This window comes from Canis lupus, chromosome 6 (assembly GCF_011100685.1).
Source record: "Canis lupus familiaris isolate Mischka breed German Shepherd chromosome 6, alternate assembly UU_Cfam_GSD_1.0, whole genome shotgun sequence".
In the NCBI taxonomy this organism is placed as follows: Eukaryota; Metazoa; Chordata; class Mammalia; order Carnivora; family Canidae; genus Canis; species Canis lupus.
The window spans coordinates 47,536,944-47,554,286 of record NC_049227.1 but is presented as its reverse complement, the minus strand read 5'-3'; the positions used below and the strand labels follow the sequence as shown (position 1 = coordinate 47,554,286).

The 17,343-nt window shown below is 35.6% G+C and overlaps 1 long non-coding RNA gene across 1 annotated transcript in view; it reads right to left on the bottom strand.

Moving 5' to 3' along the window:
- Nucleotides 1–979: 979 nt before the first annotated feature.
- The window catches only part of LOC111096366, a 36,246-nt gene continuing 19,882 nt past the window's right edge, over nt 980–17,343 (bottom strand). The window contains exons 4-5 of the long non-coding RNA XR_005361134.1: nt 2,636–2,731; nt 980–1,718 (exon numbers count right to left, since the gene is read on the bottom strand). This is a non-coding gene — a long non-coding RNA (uncharacterized LOC111096366). The remainder of the gene's footprint in view (nt 1,719–2,635; nt 2,732–17,343) is intronic.

The window sequence follows — 17,343 nt, the reverse complement described above, 5'->3', positions numbered from 1 at the left end:
CAGGAATGCCAGGCCTAGTCCAGGAAAGAAAGTCTTCATTTCAACAGGAATTTGGAGGCTGCCTGAGAAGGCCAGCCAGTTTACTTGGTGAAAACCAGCAATTCATTCAAGTTCTGAACAGTTACTATCACAGCCTCACTCTCGTACTTTCAACTCCTGAGCTTTATGACTAATGTGTTTTTTTTCCCTTAAATCATAGGGGTGTGTGTGTGTGTGTGTGTGTGTGTGTGTGTGTGTGTGTGTGTGACAGCAGAAAGAAATGAGTATGTATACAGTACAGCATGTGCACAGGCAGTAAACTGATGAAGGAAACTCTCTCCTCAGTGAGTATGAGACATAGGTTCTTCTGTTCCAGCTTCTGCCCCTACAATTACAGCACTTGAGTGCATTCATGTGAATAAGCTCATATGTTTAACAAGCATTTTGAAATAGGTTCCCAATAAAATATATTCGTACAGGAATACAAAACAAAGATACAATACTTGCATTCAAGACCTGGACAGAAGGCCCCTGTCTGAGGCACGTGAAAAATAATTTCTAAATTAGGACCAGAAGCCAAAAGAATACATTGCTCTAAAGCAAACAAACAAACAAACAGCAATGACAACAAAAATAACATTTCAGACAGCAGTACAGAATAAAATCTTTCTTGTTAAAGTCTACAGGGACTGACCATGAATTAATTTACTACCTAAAACTCCTACTGTTTAGAGTTCTCTGACATCTGCTACAAAATGATTTGGACATTTTCCAAGATTTGTTCATTCTACTAATAAGATATTTAAGTTCACAGAATCCTTATTAAGAAAATCTACTGTTGCCTCTCAAAAATTTCAAAACATCACCCAAGCATTCAAACTAAAATATATAAAAAAAAAAATTTAAAAACAATAATAATGTCAATGAACTTGAAAGCAAAGCATTCACCCTTATGTGTGTTTATTAGCAGAGAAGGAAAGAGTGATGCCAATACAGCTTCAGGACAGGATTTTGGAAATATTTTTTCAAGGCAAGGGCAAGTAGTTTTAAATATGAACTTAATTTCTTTTCACCACCTAAAGATTTTGGAAAACTTTTTATTTTTTTATGATTATTGATACATCTCAAGTTTAATCTTTCATTTAACAATAAAGCACCATTAATTCGTGATGAATTACCCCTTAATTACTTTCCAAAGAGAATGTTCTAAAATTAGAAAACAGAGTTAAACAAAGGCTAATGAAGTCAAATGATGACATTTTTTTCTTTGCTTCTCCTTCATCAGATGTTTCCTGTGATCTTGTGAAAAACCTGATGTTGTAACATTATTAGTCATTGGACTTTAGGAAAGATGGGGCACAAAAGGAAGCTTGTCCTTTTGAGACCTGGTTTTGAATCAGTTACAGACGACAGAAAAATACTCTTTTGTGGCTGCTAAAGTTCAGGAATGAATTCTGGCAGTCTTACCCAATTCCCTAAAGCAGAGTCCACATTACCAACATCTAATTGGCAGGCTTTGCTTGTAACTCCCACTAGGGGCCAGGGTAATGAATGGATTTAGCGAAGGTGTCCTGAGTCATCTGTAGAGTGGCTGGTCTGGGCACCCAGGCTCTTCCTTATAAACTCCCAAGACATGTCACTCAAGGAAAAGAGAGAGGCTTATGTGCTTGCATAACAATAACAGACTCAGAAGTTTTATTAAATCATACGTCTAAAGATGATTGTTTTCTTCATTTGATCTAGAAAAGCAAAGGAATCAGGAAAGAAAACAGATTCTTGTTGGATCACTTCATTCCTTAATTTCCATTTTGAAATATTTTATATTTGACTTAACATGGCTATAGTTGAATGTAACTTGCCCTGGTCGATGCCAGGTTATTTTTTAGGTAGTCAGGGTAGAAATCTGGCTGATTTCTGCCTAGAAAGCAAAAGATCAAGGGTGACCCAAAAGTCAGATTCCTACTCTGACAAGGTGAGCAGCTGAGAATAACATTATGTCATTTCTATCTTAGCCTTTAGGCTTGCTGTATGAGGATTTACTTTCATATACTAAATAACTCTTATTCCTGTATAATTTGTTTACTCCTTCTAGCTCTGTACATATCAATAGCATTAAATATTTAATATAGATTCATTTTTATCTTGTAAATTTTTTAAGCATTTATGCCAAATTCTGAAATATTTTTATATCTACTTGTTTAGCAAAGATCCACCAATCTCCCAAATCTAGCAATCAAGACTAAATACCAACTGTACCTCAGTGGTAATACTACTGTCTAGCTGAAATTAGAGTAAGGAGAGTTGAGAACAATCGTGACAAAAATTAATGAATGCATGTTGAAGAAAGCATTCTCACTTTCTATCAAGAGACTTATGATAAAATAATATTACTTAGTTTCTCAGCAATCATTTTCAACCCTGATTCCTCTTGAACTAATACATAAAGCACTGCAATCCAAAAGTCTCACCAAATTATGGTCATTAGATCATTTTCATTCTTTGTTATGTTCTTAAGCCCCTCCTTTCTTGGAATCAACAACCAACACATCTTCTACATATACTACAGTTTTTAAAATGAATAAAAAGATAAAAAGAAGTTTCAATAACAAAACCCACATTGCAAAGTTAGGTGCTTTGAACTTTCTCATCACCTTACCAGGGTTTCCGCATGGGCAGTCTAAAAGACAACTCAGCAACTGAATGGAACTGCAAACAATGGCTCCTTCACAAGTAGGTCTTTAATTGATTACGGCTGTGTTTATGGAAGCAGAAGAGAATTTATACAAGATGACAGATTCCCTTCATTTTAAGGGAGTTTTACTGGCATTCGCGTGGTAAGGCTGGTTTCACTATTGACTAGTCCTGCTATCTTTCCCCATGTATACCCACCCGATTACGACTCAAATGAATGAACATTAAAAATGATTACTTTATCACTTTTTATCAGAAATATTTCCTCAGCTTTTTTTAATGGAGTAAAATTTGTGCTTTATAAGATATAGCTCATGTTTAGAGAATCTAAACAAGGTCCTGTTTTCATCTGTCTTTTTGCCATATATTCTTATATTAAATATTAGACAACAAATAATAGAAGGTTATTAAAATTTAAATTTCATGTAGTCTCTCTTCTTTCAATTTGTTTAAGGAACTGCTGAGATGGGGAATTTTAAATCATATGATTTGGTTCTCTTAACCAAGTAGTAATACCTACTATTATCATCTAATTATATAAAAATATCCTAATTTAAATTTTGTTACATTTTTACAATGTCTTAATATGAGGAAGTAATACGGTGTTTCTAGTAGTTGGGCAGACAGAATTTAAGATTAAAAGCTATATCAACCTATAATTCCAAACTGCTTTTCATTTGTCTGTTAATAGTGACCTCTACAGGTCTACTGTAATAATAACATAGCATCTCTAGGTGGCTGCTGAGTCCAAGGTTTATTCAATGAACAGTGGTATAATTGTAATATTAAGTTTAAAATATTATATGCTCAGTGCCAGTTTATATTTTAAATATTCAAACCCCACAAAAAATCAACTGGTCTCATAAATATCTGTGTATTCTAATTCAAAGACCAAGTGATATTGGACAAGGTCTTAGCTGATTTATTGAAAGAAAATTAATAAACTTTGATAACTTCAAAGAAGAAAAATCTAAAATGTATGTTAATGACTATCTTTATGCTATGTAAAATTAAGAAGAAAACATTATATTATGGGTGTGGCTTCTTTTTCTAAGAAAAAATGTGCAAACATGAGCTCATATAAAAGAATAAATCTGTTTTACCTCAGAGCATTGACAATATATTCTTCCTCATTCACCATGGACTTCTTTCTAAGCCAAAAGTACAAATGAGCAGTTGTGGAACTTTCTTATTTTTAAGAATAGATTATTATTTTATTAACACATTATTAATTCAATGGTTTTTATTTTTTTAAGATTTTATTTATTTATTCATGACAGACACAGAGAGAAAGAGGCAGAGACACAGACAGAGGGAGAAGCAGGTTCCATGCAGGGAGCGTGATGTGGGACTTGATCCAGGGTCTCTAGGATCACACCCCAGGCTGAAGGCGGCACTAAACTGCTGGGCCACCTGGGCTGCCCAATTTGATGGTCTTTAAATGACAATAAACTTTAATAAGTCCATAAGAAAGAAAATATTCCTGTTTGTACCATTAAATTTGATAATTCTATACAAATACTGGGAAACATTTCAATATTGCTTCAGTTACATTTACCATTAAGGATCTTCAAGATAGGGATCCCTGGGTGGCGCAGCGGTTTGGCGCCTGCCTTTGGCCCAGGGTGCGATCCTGGAGACCCGGGATCGAATCCCACATCAGGCTCCCGGTGCATGGAGCCTGCTTCTCCCTCTGCCTATGTCTCTGCCTCTATCTCTTTCTCTCTCTGTGACTATCATAAATAAATAAAAATTAAAAAAAAAAAAAAAGGATCTTCAAGATAAAACTTTCAGTGACTCAAGTCAGCCAAAAGAAAAAAAAAATCATTCAATAAGTAAACTTCTAATTTTTAGTTATTTTCCTCTACTTAAACTAGACAGTCTAATAAACGTCAGAAAAGTATATATTAACATATTGCAACTTTCTTAATCCAACCTAATATCCTCCCTTCTATTCCACTATCTTCTACCTCTCTGGGTGCTCAAATTTATTGACATCTCTTTATTTTCCCTTCCTATGGCCTAACACTTCAAACACTCTCTTGTCAATATCCTACACTCCTCGGCCTATTCCATTTCATGCTAGTAGGATAACATAACCCTAATTTCAATTATAGCTTTCTGTCTGTCTTATGTAGACCTGCTTTCAATCAGAGGAGCTTGGCAATTTTAGAATATATTTAAGATCTATAATAGTCTCCAATTAAATTACATATCATCTCTTGAAAATAAAAATATATGATTAATTATTACTCTGAATAATAAGCTTCTGGAACTTGGATAAAAAAGAATTATAAAAAAGCAGATTCAGTGCTAGCCAGATTTATTAAGAAAGGAAAAGAAATAAAAGGCATCCAAATTGGAAAGACAGAACTAAAACGATCTATTTATAGATAACATGATATATATAGAAAACTCTGAAGACTCCACTAGGGGCACCTGGGTAGCTTAGTCTGTTAAGTATTTGACCTCAGCTGAGGTCATGATCTCAGGATTCTGGGATCAAGCCCTGTGTCAGGCTCCACAATAAGTGGAAAGTATGCTTGACATTCTGGCCCTCTTCTTTTGCCCCTCCCCCCACTCAGGTCCTCTCTCTCACAAATAAATAAATAAAATCTTTTTTAAAAAAGACTCCAATAAAAAACTGTTGGAAGTAATAAACTCACTCAAATTAGATGATACAAAATCAATATGTAAAAATCAGTTGCATTTTTAATGCTAATATCAAACTATCAAGAAAATGGAGAAAACATTTATACTTGTGTCAAAAAGGATAAAATACATAGTAACAAATTTAACCAAGGAGGTGAAAGATCTGCATACTAAAAACTGTAAGACACTGATGAAAGAAACTGAAGAAGGGGATCCCTGGGTGGCTCAGTGGTTTAGCGCCTGCCTTCAGCCCAGGGCGTGATCCTGGAGTGCTGGAATCCAGTCCTGCATTGGGCTCCCTGCATGGAGCCTGCTTCTCCCTCTGCCTGTGTCTCTGCACCGCTCCCCATGTCTTTCATAAATAAATAAATAAATAAATAAATAAATAAATAAATAAATAAATCTGAAGAAGACACAAATAAGTGTAAAGATATTCTATGCTTATGGATTAGAAGAATCAGTATTGTTAAAATGTCCATACTACCCAAAGCAATTCCTAGATTCAATGTAACCCTTATCAAAATTCCAATGGTATTTTTCACAGAAATAGAAAAAACAATCCCAAAATTCAAACCACAGTAGACTTTGAATACTCAAACCCATCCTAAAAAAGATGAACAAAGGGCTGGAGGGGATAATGGTGGGGAAGTTTCATTGGGTCCTTGGAATTTAGCTAGATAGCTATCAGATCATTCTGAACACCTGTGAAACTCAACTTGAGATCTAAGAAAAGAATTGGTGCAATTCTACAAATAGACAAGTGACCACTTTCTGCAAGATAAGAGATGTGGAGAAGTGAATCTGAGGCAATATATCAAAAGACAAACTGTGGGGGAAGAGACCGTCTGTCAGTCAGCTACTGGAAAGTGATAGAGCAATGGAGTGCAAAATCAGAACTTTTATAAGACTGCTCTGCTGAGAGACATCCCTGCCTGAAACGTGCTCAGGTGGCATAGCAGGGCAAAATCCTAAGGGGAGCAGTATGGTTTCAGGATCCCTGAGTTCACAGAAAGAACTGAGGTGCCTGAGGGTGGTGGAGTTCCCAGGCATTGGATTGGGGAAACTGGTTGCAATCAGTGAGCCCAGGAGTGGGCTTTCAGCTTGGTGTTGCCATAAACTGTGAACTCTGGCATGGTCCAGCAACCACTCTCTGGACAGGGGCCCAGTAAGCAGCAGAACCTTCCTTTCCCTGGAAGGAGCCGTGCAAGTGTGCACCACAGGAATCTGCAGGTATGGAGACTCAAAAGGGTTATATTCCCAAGATAAAAATGCTTGGTCACAGGCTGGGTGAACGCAGAGTGCAGCTGGAAACCAGGGAGACAAAAATGATTAACTGCTTTTACCTGAGGCTGCACTGAAAGAGTGGGGGCCATGATCTTTCACCTCTAGGACTGGAGATTGAGGTGCTTCCATTTTTATTTTTTATCCTCTAAAGCAGTGCAGAATGCTTTCAGGGAACAAAAGCCACTTTGGGCAATCTGGAGCCACTTACACTGTCCCCACCCCCTGGCAAGGGCAGTGCAATTCTGCCCAGGCAAAAACACCTGAGAATCAGTGCAACAAGCCCCTCCCCAAGAAGACCAGCAGGAACATCTGGCTAATATCAAATTTACTAATCACACAGAACTGAAAAACTCCAGCACTAAGAGAAAATATTATATAGAATTTGAGGTTTATTTCTTATGATTCTTTAGTCTTTCAGTTAAAAATTTCTTTCTTTTCTTTTATCCTTTTTAAACTATTTTATCAAATCTTTTTTAAAAGTCTTTTTTAATTCTATTATATTTTAAACATATATAGTCTTCATTTTTGGCTTCCTTTCAATCTATTCAATTTTATTTTTGTATATATATACAAATTTTACAATTTGGAAATCTAGTTTCTTCTAACAAACAGAAATGAAATACACACAGGACCTAGTGTATTACCCTGTTCTGTCCAATTGTTTGATTATATTCTTTTTTTCCATTCTCCTCTTTTTTGGTATCTAATCTCTTCCAATTTGTTTAGTGTATATTTTGCTGGGATTGTGGTTGATATTTTTGTATTTTGTTCTCTCATTTATCTGTTCTTCTTTGGACAAAATGACAAGAAGGAAAAACCCTGGGAAACAAACAAACAAACAAACAAACAAACAAGAGGCAGTGCTAACTGTCTGAGACTTCATAAATATGGATATTAGTAAAACGTCAGACCTAGAATTCAGAATAATGATTATAAAGATACCAGCTAGGCTTGAAAAAGCATAGAAGACACTAAAGAATTCCTTTCTGGAGAAGCAAAAGAACTATAATTTAATCAAGTCAAAATTTAAAGAAAGGTATTACTGACATGCAATCAAAAATGGAGACTCTAACTGCTAGGATACATGAGGCAGAAAAATCATCAATATAGAAGATTAAATGATAGAGAATAGAGAAACTGAGGAAAAGAGAGATAAACAACCAATAGAATATGAGGGGAGGATTCAAGAGATCAGTGATATCATAAAACAAAATAATATTAGTATATTGGGGTCCCAGAAGAAGAAGGGGGGCTGAAAGTATACTTTAGCAAATTATAGGTGAGAACTTCCCTAATCTGGGGAAGGAAAGAGTCATTCAAGTCTAGGACACACAGGCAACACTTCCCATAAACAACCAAAAAAAAAAAAAAAAAAAAGGTCAACACCTTGACATAGAATAGTGAAGTTTGCAAATTTCAGACAAAAAGAAAATTCTGAGAGCAGCTTGAGGACAGGAGGTCCTTAACCTACTGAGGTAGAAACATAAGGCTGGCAGCAGACCTATCCATAGAGTACTGGCAGGCCAGAAAGAATTGGCAGGATATATTCAGGATGATAAATGAGAAAAAATATATACATCCAAGAATACTTTATCCAGCAAGGCTGTCATTCAGAATAGAAGGAGAGTTAAAGAGCTTCCAGGACGAACAGAAGCTAAAAGAATTTGTGATCACTAAACTAGCCCTACAAGAATATTCAAGGGGATCCTTTAAGCAAAGAGACAGCCCAAAAGTAACACAGACCAGAAAAGAACAGAGACAATATACAGAAACAGGGACTTTACAGGTAATACAGTGACACTAAATTTGTATCTCTCAGTAGTTACTCTGAATAAAAATAGGCTAAATGCTCCAATCAAAAGACACAGGGTATCAGATTGGATTAAAAAAAAAAAAATCAAGACCCATACATATGCTATCTACAAGAGACTCATTTTAAACCCAAAGATACCTCCAGATTGAAAGTAGGGGATGGAGAACCATTTATCATAGTAGTAGACATCAAAAGAAAAGTGGGGTAACAACCCTTATATCAGACAAGTTAGATTTTAAACCAAAGACTGTAATAAGAGATGATGAGGGAGACTATATCATACTTAAAGAGTCTATTCAATAAGAAGATCTAACAATTATAAATGTCTATGCTGCTAATTTGGGAGCAGCCAATGATATAAACCAATTAATAACAAAATCTAAAAAAACACATTGATAATAATGACTGTAGGGAACTTTAACAACTCCACTCACTGCAGTGAACACATCATCTAAGCAGAATATCAAAAAGGAAACAAGGGCTTTGAATGACACACTGGACCAGATGGACTCCAGAGATATATTCAGAACATCCTATCCTAAAGTAACAGAATATACATTCTTCTTGAGTGCACATCAAATATTATCCATAATAAATCACATAATGAGGGACAAAGCAGGTTCCAACCAGTACCAAAAGATTGCAAGTATTCCCTGCATATTTTTGGACCACAATGCTTTGAAAATTGAACTCTGTCTCAAGGAACTCAAATACATGGAGGCCAAAGAGCATCCTACTTAAGAATGAATGGGTCAACCAGGAAATTAAAGAAGAACTTAACACATTCATGGAAACAAATAAAATGAAAGCACAACTATTCAAAACCTTTGAGATGCAGCAAAGGCGGTTCTAAGAGGGAAGCATGCAGCAATACAAGCATTTCTTAAGAAACAAAAAAGTCTCAAATACACAATCTACCCATACATCTAAAGAACCTAGATAAAGAACAACAGATAAAATCTACACCAAGCAGGAGATAAGAATTAATAAAGATTAGGGCAGAAATCAATGTAATAGAAACCAAAAGAGCAGTAGATCAGATTAACAAAAATAGGAGCTGGTTCTCTGAAAGAACTGATAATATTGATAAACCCCTAAACAGATATATCAAAAAGAAAAGAAAGGAGGGGCACCTAGGTGGCTCAATTGGTTAAACATCTGCCTTCAGCTCAGGTCATGATCTCAAGGTCCCAGGATCGAACCCTTTTTGAGTTCGCTGCTCAGCGAGAAGTCTGCATCTCCCTCTCACTCTGCCCCTTCTCTTTCTCGCATTCTCTCTCTCTCTCAAATAAATAAATAAACTCTTACAAAGAAAAGAAAAAGAATAGAGAAAGGACCCAAATAAAGAAATCATGAATGAAACCAACATCAGAGAAATCCAATTATAAGAACATTTTATGAGCAACTATATGCTAACAAATTAGGCAATTTGGAAGAAATGGATGCATTCCCAGAAACATATGAACTACCGAAATGAAACAGGAAGAAGTAGAAAACCCGAACAGAACCATAACCAGCAAGGAAATTGAAGCAGTAATCAAAAACCTCCCAAAAAACAAGAGTCTAGGGCTGGATGGCTTCCCAGAAGAATTCAATCAAACATTTAGAGAAGAATTAATACTTATTCTTCTGAAGCTGTTACAAATAATAGAAATGGAAGGAAAATTTCCAAACTCTGTGAGGCCAGGATCACTTTGATTCCAAAACCAGATAAAGATCCCACCAAAATAGGAGAATTACAGACCAATATCCCTGATGAAGATGGATGCAAAAATTCTCACCAAGATACTAGCCAATAGGATCCAACAGTACATTAAATGGATTATTTGGGGGCATGTTGGTGGCTCAATTGGTTAATTGTTTGCCTTCAGCTCAGGTCTTGAACTTGGGACCCTGGGATTGAGCCCCACATTAGGCTCCCTGCTCAGTGGGGAGTCTGTTTCTCTCTTCCTCTGCCTCTCCCCCAACTCATGCTCTCTCTCTCTCTCTTAAATAAATAAAATATTTATTTAAAAAAAAGGACTATTCACCATGACCAAGTGGGATTTATTTCCTGGGCTGCAAGAGTGGTTCAACATCCATGTGACACACTATATTAATAAAAGGAAGGAAAAGAACCATAAGATCTTTGCAATAGAAGCAGAGAAAGCATTTGACAAAGTACAACATCCTTTATAAAAAAAATTTATTTATTCATAAGAGACAGAGAAAGAGAGGCAGAGACACAGGCAGAGGGGGAAGCAGGCTCCATATAGGGAGCCTGATGTGGGACTCAATCCCGGATCCCGGGATTATGCCCTGAACCGAAGGCAGACACTCAACCTCTGAGCCACCCAGGCATCCCTACATCATCCTTTCTTGATTAAAACTCTGCATAGTGTAAGGATAGAAGGAACATGCTTCAATATCATAAAAGCAATGCATGAAAAGCCCACAGCAAATGTCATTCTCAATGGGGAAAAGGTGAGAATTTTTCCCATAAGGCCAGGAACACGGCAATGATGTCTACTATCACCACTGATGTTCAACATAGTACTAGATGTCCTAGCTTCAGCAATCAGACAACAAAAACAAAAGGCATCCAAATAGGCAAAGAAGTCCAACTCTCACTCTTCACAAAATGACATGATATTCTTTGTGGAAAACCCAGAAGACTCCACCCCAAAATTGCTAGAACTTCAGGAATTCAGCAAATTGGAAGGGTATAAAGTCAATTCACAAAAATCAGTTGCATTTCTATACACAATGAGACAGAAGAAAGAGAATTAAAGAATCGATCCCATTTATAATTGCACCAAAAACCATAAGATATCTAGGAATAAACCTAACCAAAGAGGTAAAGGATCTGTAATCTGAAAACTATAGAACATTTATTAAAGAAATTAAGTAAGACACAAAGAAATGGAAAAACATTTCAAGCTCTTGGATTAGAAGGACAATAAATATTGTTAAAATGTCTATACTTCCCAGAGCAATCCATACATTCAATGCAGTCTCTATCAAAATACCATCAACATTATTCAGAAAACTGGAACAAATAAACCTAAAATTTTTATGGAAGCAGAAAATGCCCCAAATAGTGAGAGGAAAGTTGAAGAAGAAAACCAAAGCTGAGGGTATCACAATTCCGGACTTCAAGCTCTATTACAAAAGTGTAATCATCAAGACAGTATGGCACTGACATAAAAAGCCACATAGATTAATGGAACAGAATAGAGAATCCAGAAATGGACCCTCAACTTTATGGTCAACTAATGTTCAGCAAAGCAAGAAAGGATATCCAATTGGAAAAACAAACAAAAACCAAACAAATGGTGCTGGGAAAATTGGAAAGCCACATGCAGTATAATGAAATTGGACCACTGTGGACCATTTTCTTAAACAATACACAAAAATAAACTCAAAACTGATGAAAGACCAAAATGTGAGACAGGAATCCATCAAAATCCACGAAGAGAACACAACCTCTTGTGACCTTAGACACAGATGTGTCCGGCTAGACATATCTCCAAAGGCAAAAATGAGCTATTGGGACTTCATCAAGATAAAAAGCTTTTGCACAACAAAGAAAAAGGTTAACAAAACCAAAAGATAACCTACAGAATGGGAGAAGATATTTGCAAATGTTTTATCAGATAAAGGGTTAGTATCCAAAATCTATAAAGAACTTATCAAACTCAGTACTCAAAGAACAAATAATCCAATCAAGAAATGGGCAGAAGACATGAAAAGACATTTCTCCAAACAGACATGAAAAAATGTTCAAAATTCTCAACATTACTCAGCATGAGGAAAATACAAATCAAAACCACAATGAGATACCACTTCACAGCAGTCATAATGGCTAAAATTAACAAGTCAGGAAACAACAAATATTAATGAGGATGCAGAGAATGGAGAACTCTCTTACACTACTGATGACAATGTAAGCCGGTATAGCCACTCTGGAAAACAGTATGGAGGTTCCACAAAAAGTTAAAAAATAGAGCTACCCTAGGACCCAGCAATTGCACTACTAGGTATTTACTGCAAACATACAAATGTAATGATCCGAAAGGGTACCTATTCCCCAGTGTTTATAGAAGCAGTGTCCACAATAGCCAAACCATGGAAAGAGTCCTGATGTCCACCAACAGATGAGTGGATAAAGAATATGTAGTATATATACACACAATGGAATATTCCTAAGCCATGAAAAAAATGAAATCTTACCATGTGCAACAATGTGAATGGAACTAAGGAGTATTATGCTAAGCAAAATAGAGAAAGACTGATCATATGATCTCACTCATATATAGAATTTAAAAAACAAAACAGAGGAGCGTAGAAGAAGGGAGAGAAAAATAAAACAAGATGTAATCAGTGAGGGAGACAAATCATAAGAGTCTTAATCATAGGAAACAAACTGAGGGTCACTGGAGGGGAGGATAGTGGGGATATGGGTAACAGTGTGTTTGGCAGTAAGGAGGATATGTGATGTAATGAGTGCTAGGTGTTATATACAACTGAGGAATAACTGAACACAATTCTGAGACTAATAATACAGTGTATGTTAATTAATTGAATTTAAAATAAAAATAATAACAAAAGAAAGATGAACAAAGCTGGAGGCATCATGCTTCTTAACTTCAAACTATATTACAAATCTATAGTAATAGAAACAATATGGTTTTGGCACAAAAACAAATATTATAGATCAAAGAAATACAAGAGAGAGCCCAGAAACAAACTCATACATATATGTTCACAATTTATGACACAGGAGCAAAAAGTATACAATAAGAAAAGGTCAGTCTCTTCAATAAATGGTGTTAAAAAAAACTGGAAATCCACATGAAAAAGAATAAAACTGAACCACTATCTTACACCACACACAAAAATTAACTCAGAAAGACTTGAATATAAGAACTGAAACCATAATACTACCAGAAGAAAACATAGCTTCAGTCTTGGCAATGATTTTTTTAATTTGACACCAAGAGCAAAGGTAACAAAAGCAAAAATGAGCATGTGGAACTACATCAAAATGAAAAGCTTCTCCACAGCAAAGAAAACCATCAACAAAATGAAAAGTCAAGGTACAGAATGAGACAAAATATTTACAAATCATATATCTGATGAGGGGTTAATATTCAAAATACATAAAGAACTCATACAAATCAATAGCAAAACAAACAGAAACTGACTTTTAAAAATGAGCAGAGGATCCTCAAAGACATTTTTCCCAAAAAAGAGATACAGATGGCCAGCAGGCACATGAATAGCTGCTCAGGGACACCTGGGTGGCTCACCGGTTTGGTGCCTGCCTTCAATACAGGGCATGATCCTGGAGATCCGGGATCGAGTCCCATGTTAGGCTCCCTGCATGGAGCCTGCTTCTCTCTCTGCCTCTCTCTCTCTACCTGTGTCTCTGCCTCTCTCTTTCTGTATCTCTCATTAATAAATAAATAAAATATTTTTTAAAAGCTGCTCAATATCACTAATCATTAGGGAAATGCAATCAAAACCACAATGAGATATCACCTCACACCTTTTAGAATATCTATTATCAAAAAAATTAGAAATAACAAGTGTTGGTGAGCATGTGGAGAAAATGAAACCTTTTATGTAACTAATGGTAGGAATGCAAATTGGTATAGCTACTATGAAATCAATTTGGGGGTTCCTCCATAACTTAAAAATAAAACTGTCACATAATCCAACAATCCCACATGTGGATATTTATCCAAAGCAAATTAAAGCAGGATCTCAAAGAGATATTTGCACATCCCTGTTCATAGAAGTATTATTCACAGCTTAGAGGTAGAAACAATTCAAGTGCTCGTCAATAGATAAATAAAGTAAGTTATATTCATTCATTGATAATTGAATTTAGGAAATAAACAGTCTATTAACCTCATAGAGTTGTTATTCCAATAAAATATTTGCTTCTTATAAATTTTGCTATTTTCTACAGTATATTTTTGTTATTTTGATTAGTGAATACTGATAATACTTGTACTTCAGAGTATTTAACCTGAAGACTCATTGTCATAGAAAAATTTTTAAATAAACTTCTGGTTTATATATATATATATTTTTTGTTTGTTTCAGGAAAGTCAGAATGATGTGATCAATAAGAAACTTTCAAGAATAAAAGTACATTATATTAGAATAAACTTAGTAGGAAAGTGGAATGCAAATATATGTTCAAGGAGAAAAGAGATGACGTAAAATTTTCAAATATTTTATTTATTTGTTTGTTTTAATGTTTGAAAGTAGGTATATCAGTTTATTAGGGCTGCTGTAGCAAAATAACAGACATATAGGTTAGATCAATGGGATAGAAAAGAGAGTAAAGAAATAAACCCACACATATATGATCAATTAATTTACAACAAATGAACAAAACAGGAAAATGACAATAAATGGGATTGGGAAAACTGGGCAGCCATACACAAAAGAATAGAACTGGAGCTCAAAGAAGCACAAAATGCATGACTTAAAACAATAGAAATTTACCTTCTCATGGTTCTGGAATCCAAAAGTCTGAAATCAAAACTTGGTCTTGATGGCCATGTTTTCCCCTAAAGTCTCTAGAGAAAAAAATCCCTCTTTGCCTCTTCTTAGTTTCCCATGGTTGCCAGCAATACTCAACATCTTTACCCCTGCAGCTTCATCACTCCATTCCCTGGCTCTGTTGTCATGTGGCATTGTACCTGTGTGTCTTCATATTGTCTTATAAAATCACCAGTCATTGGATTTAGGCTCCACTCTCACCCAGTATGACCCTCTCCAAACTTATATCTGCAAAGGCTCTATTTTCCAAATAAGGTGAGTAGACATGAATTTTAGGGAGAACAATACTCAACCCAGTACAGCCTTGCCTGTGGACCTCAAAAACTCATGTCCATTCCAACATTCCTAAACCTTTTAAAGTATTCCATCATTAACTCTAAATCCAAAATCTCATCTAAATTTGATCAACTCAAAAAGCTCCAAATCTCATCATCTAAGTTACGGATAGGTCAGATTCTGGGTATGAGCCATCCTGGGGTAGTTTTTTTTTTCCCCATCTGTGGACCTGTGATCTAAAAAACAATATACCTGCTTTCAAAATTGCTATTGTGGGACAGGCATAGGATAGACATTCCCATTCCTAAAGGGAGAAAATAGAAGGAATAATAAGTCACTGATCTTAAGCAAGTTTCCATCCCAGAGAAACAAGCTCCATTAGATTTTGTAACCTAAAAGTAAATGTCTGTGGTTCAGTCTGCCTTCTGGATCTAAAGAGTTCCCATTAACCCCTGTCTCCAGGTGATGGTGACCCCATCAACCTCTGAACAGCCCTCTCTGGGCCCTTCTGCCCTCTGGACAACCCATTTCCTCTTTGTTAAATTCTAAATCTGACAGATTTTCTTCATTCAGTCTGATTTCTGCCCCCTTCAGTCTAGGCAGGCAGTTTTTCTGCTGGTATAAAACTCCCCGAAATGTTGTTGATCTTCTGTGAATGTCAAGGAATTCCACAGCATTACACACAAAGTTTATCCTGGCCTCTGCTAAGATAATTGATCAGATCCATACCTCATATATCTGATTTCTTCAGAAAAAGATTGTCCACACATCCCATATTGTTCTTTCCAGGGTATGCCTCAGCATCTGTGCCATATGGATCATCTGAGAATTGTCTAAATCATCAAGTTCTGGCTAGTTTTTGCTTAATAGTTCCTTCCTCAGTTTATCTCTTTTATCTCTCATTTTACTATAAGCAACAAAGACAAACCAAGCTGCACTTTGTACTTTGGAAATCTTCCCAGCCAAATATCCAAATTATACCTTATAAGTTTTTCTTTCCACTCAACAGCAGAACACAGTTCAGCCAACTTTATATCTGAACTTTATAACAAAGATCACCCCTCCTCCAGTGTTCAATAACATGTTCATTATTTCTTTCTGAGTCCTCATCAAAATGGCCTTTAATGTCCATATTTCTATCAACACTTTCTTCAGGACAATTTAGAATTTTTTCTATCATGCACTTTAAAATTCTTCCAGCCAGTACCCATTATCCAACTCCAAAACCACTTCCATATTTTTAGCTATTTGTTACAGTAGCATCCTCTTCCCGGTGCAAAAATCTGTGTGAGTTCCCTAGGGTTGCCATAATAAAATACCACAAGTGGTTCTGAACATGATTTTTTGAAGACACTATTCAACTCAATACAGTAGGTATTAAATTGCTAAGGCATTTCAGTTTCATTTCATAGAAATAAAAATATGATTTAACTTTAAAAAAATTGAAATGTTTATAATACAACAATAAGTATATCATTTGCAATCCATTAAAGTTTAAACTTAAAACATTCAGAAGTCAACTTAAAAATATGTATGATTATAATTTTTCAAATTCTTATGGAATAATAGCCTTTGAGGTAAATGTAAATGACAAAGATATTGGTAGTATTGGGAGTACTGGGTCATTTGCAATATTGTGGTTTGTCTGCTGCCAACTATATGATCCAGCACACTTGAATGGAATGGGATAGAAGGAGTCATAAATAGACTTTTTTCACAGCATAATGAAGTATAACCTATTTTCCCTACCAATATATATATAGATTTTTCCCAATCTATAACACTGCAAGAAGCAATTTGTTCATGTGCTTGTTTTGTTTGTTGTAGCCATAGAGGCTTTGAAGTCTCATCATAAAGTTTTATTTAATCTAACTGTCCTCATTGACAGATACCTAATGTACACAAGAATGGTCTTCCTATTATCTATAAAAGCCATTTGTGGAATACAAAAAAGCATACATGAATCAGGTCCCAGTGGATGACTGATTTTGTATGAAATAGTAGAAGTAGAGAAAGGTGTTGTAGGCATAGGAAATGGAATAAATAAATGTGTGGAGGCATGAGAGAGTGTGGTTTGTTAGAAGAAGTTC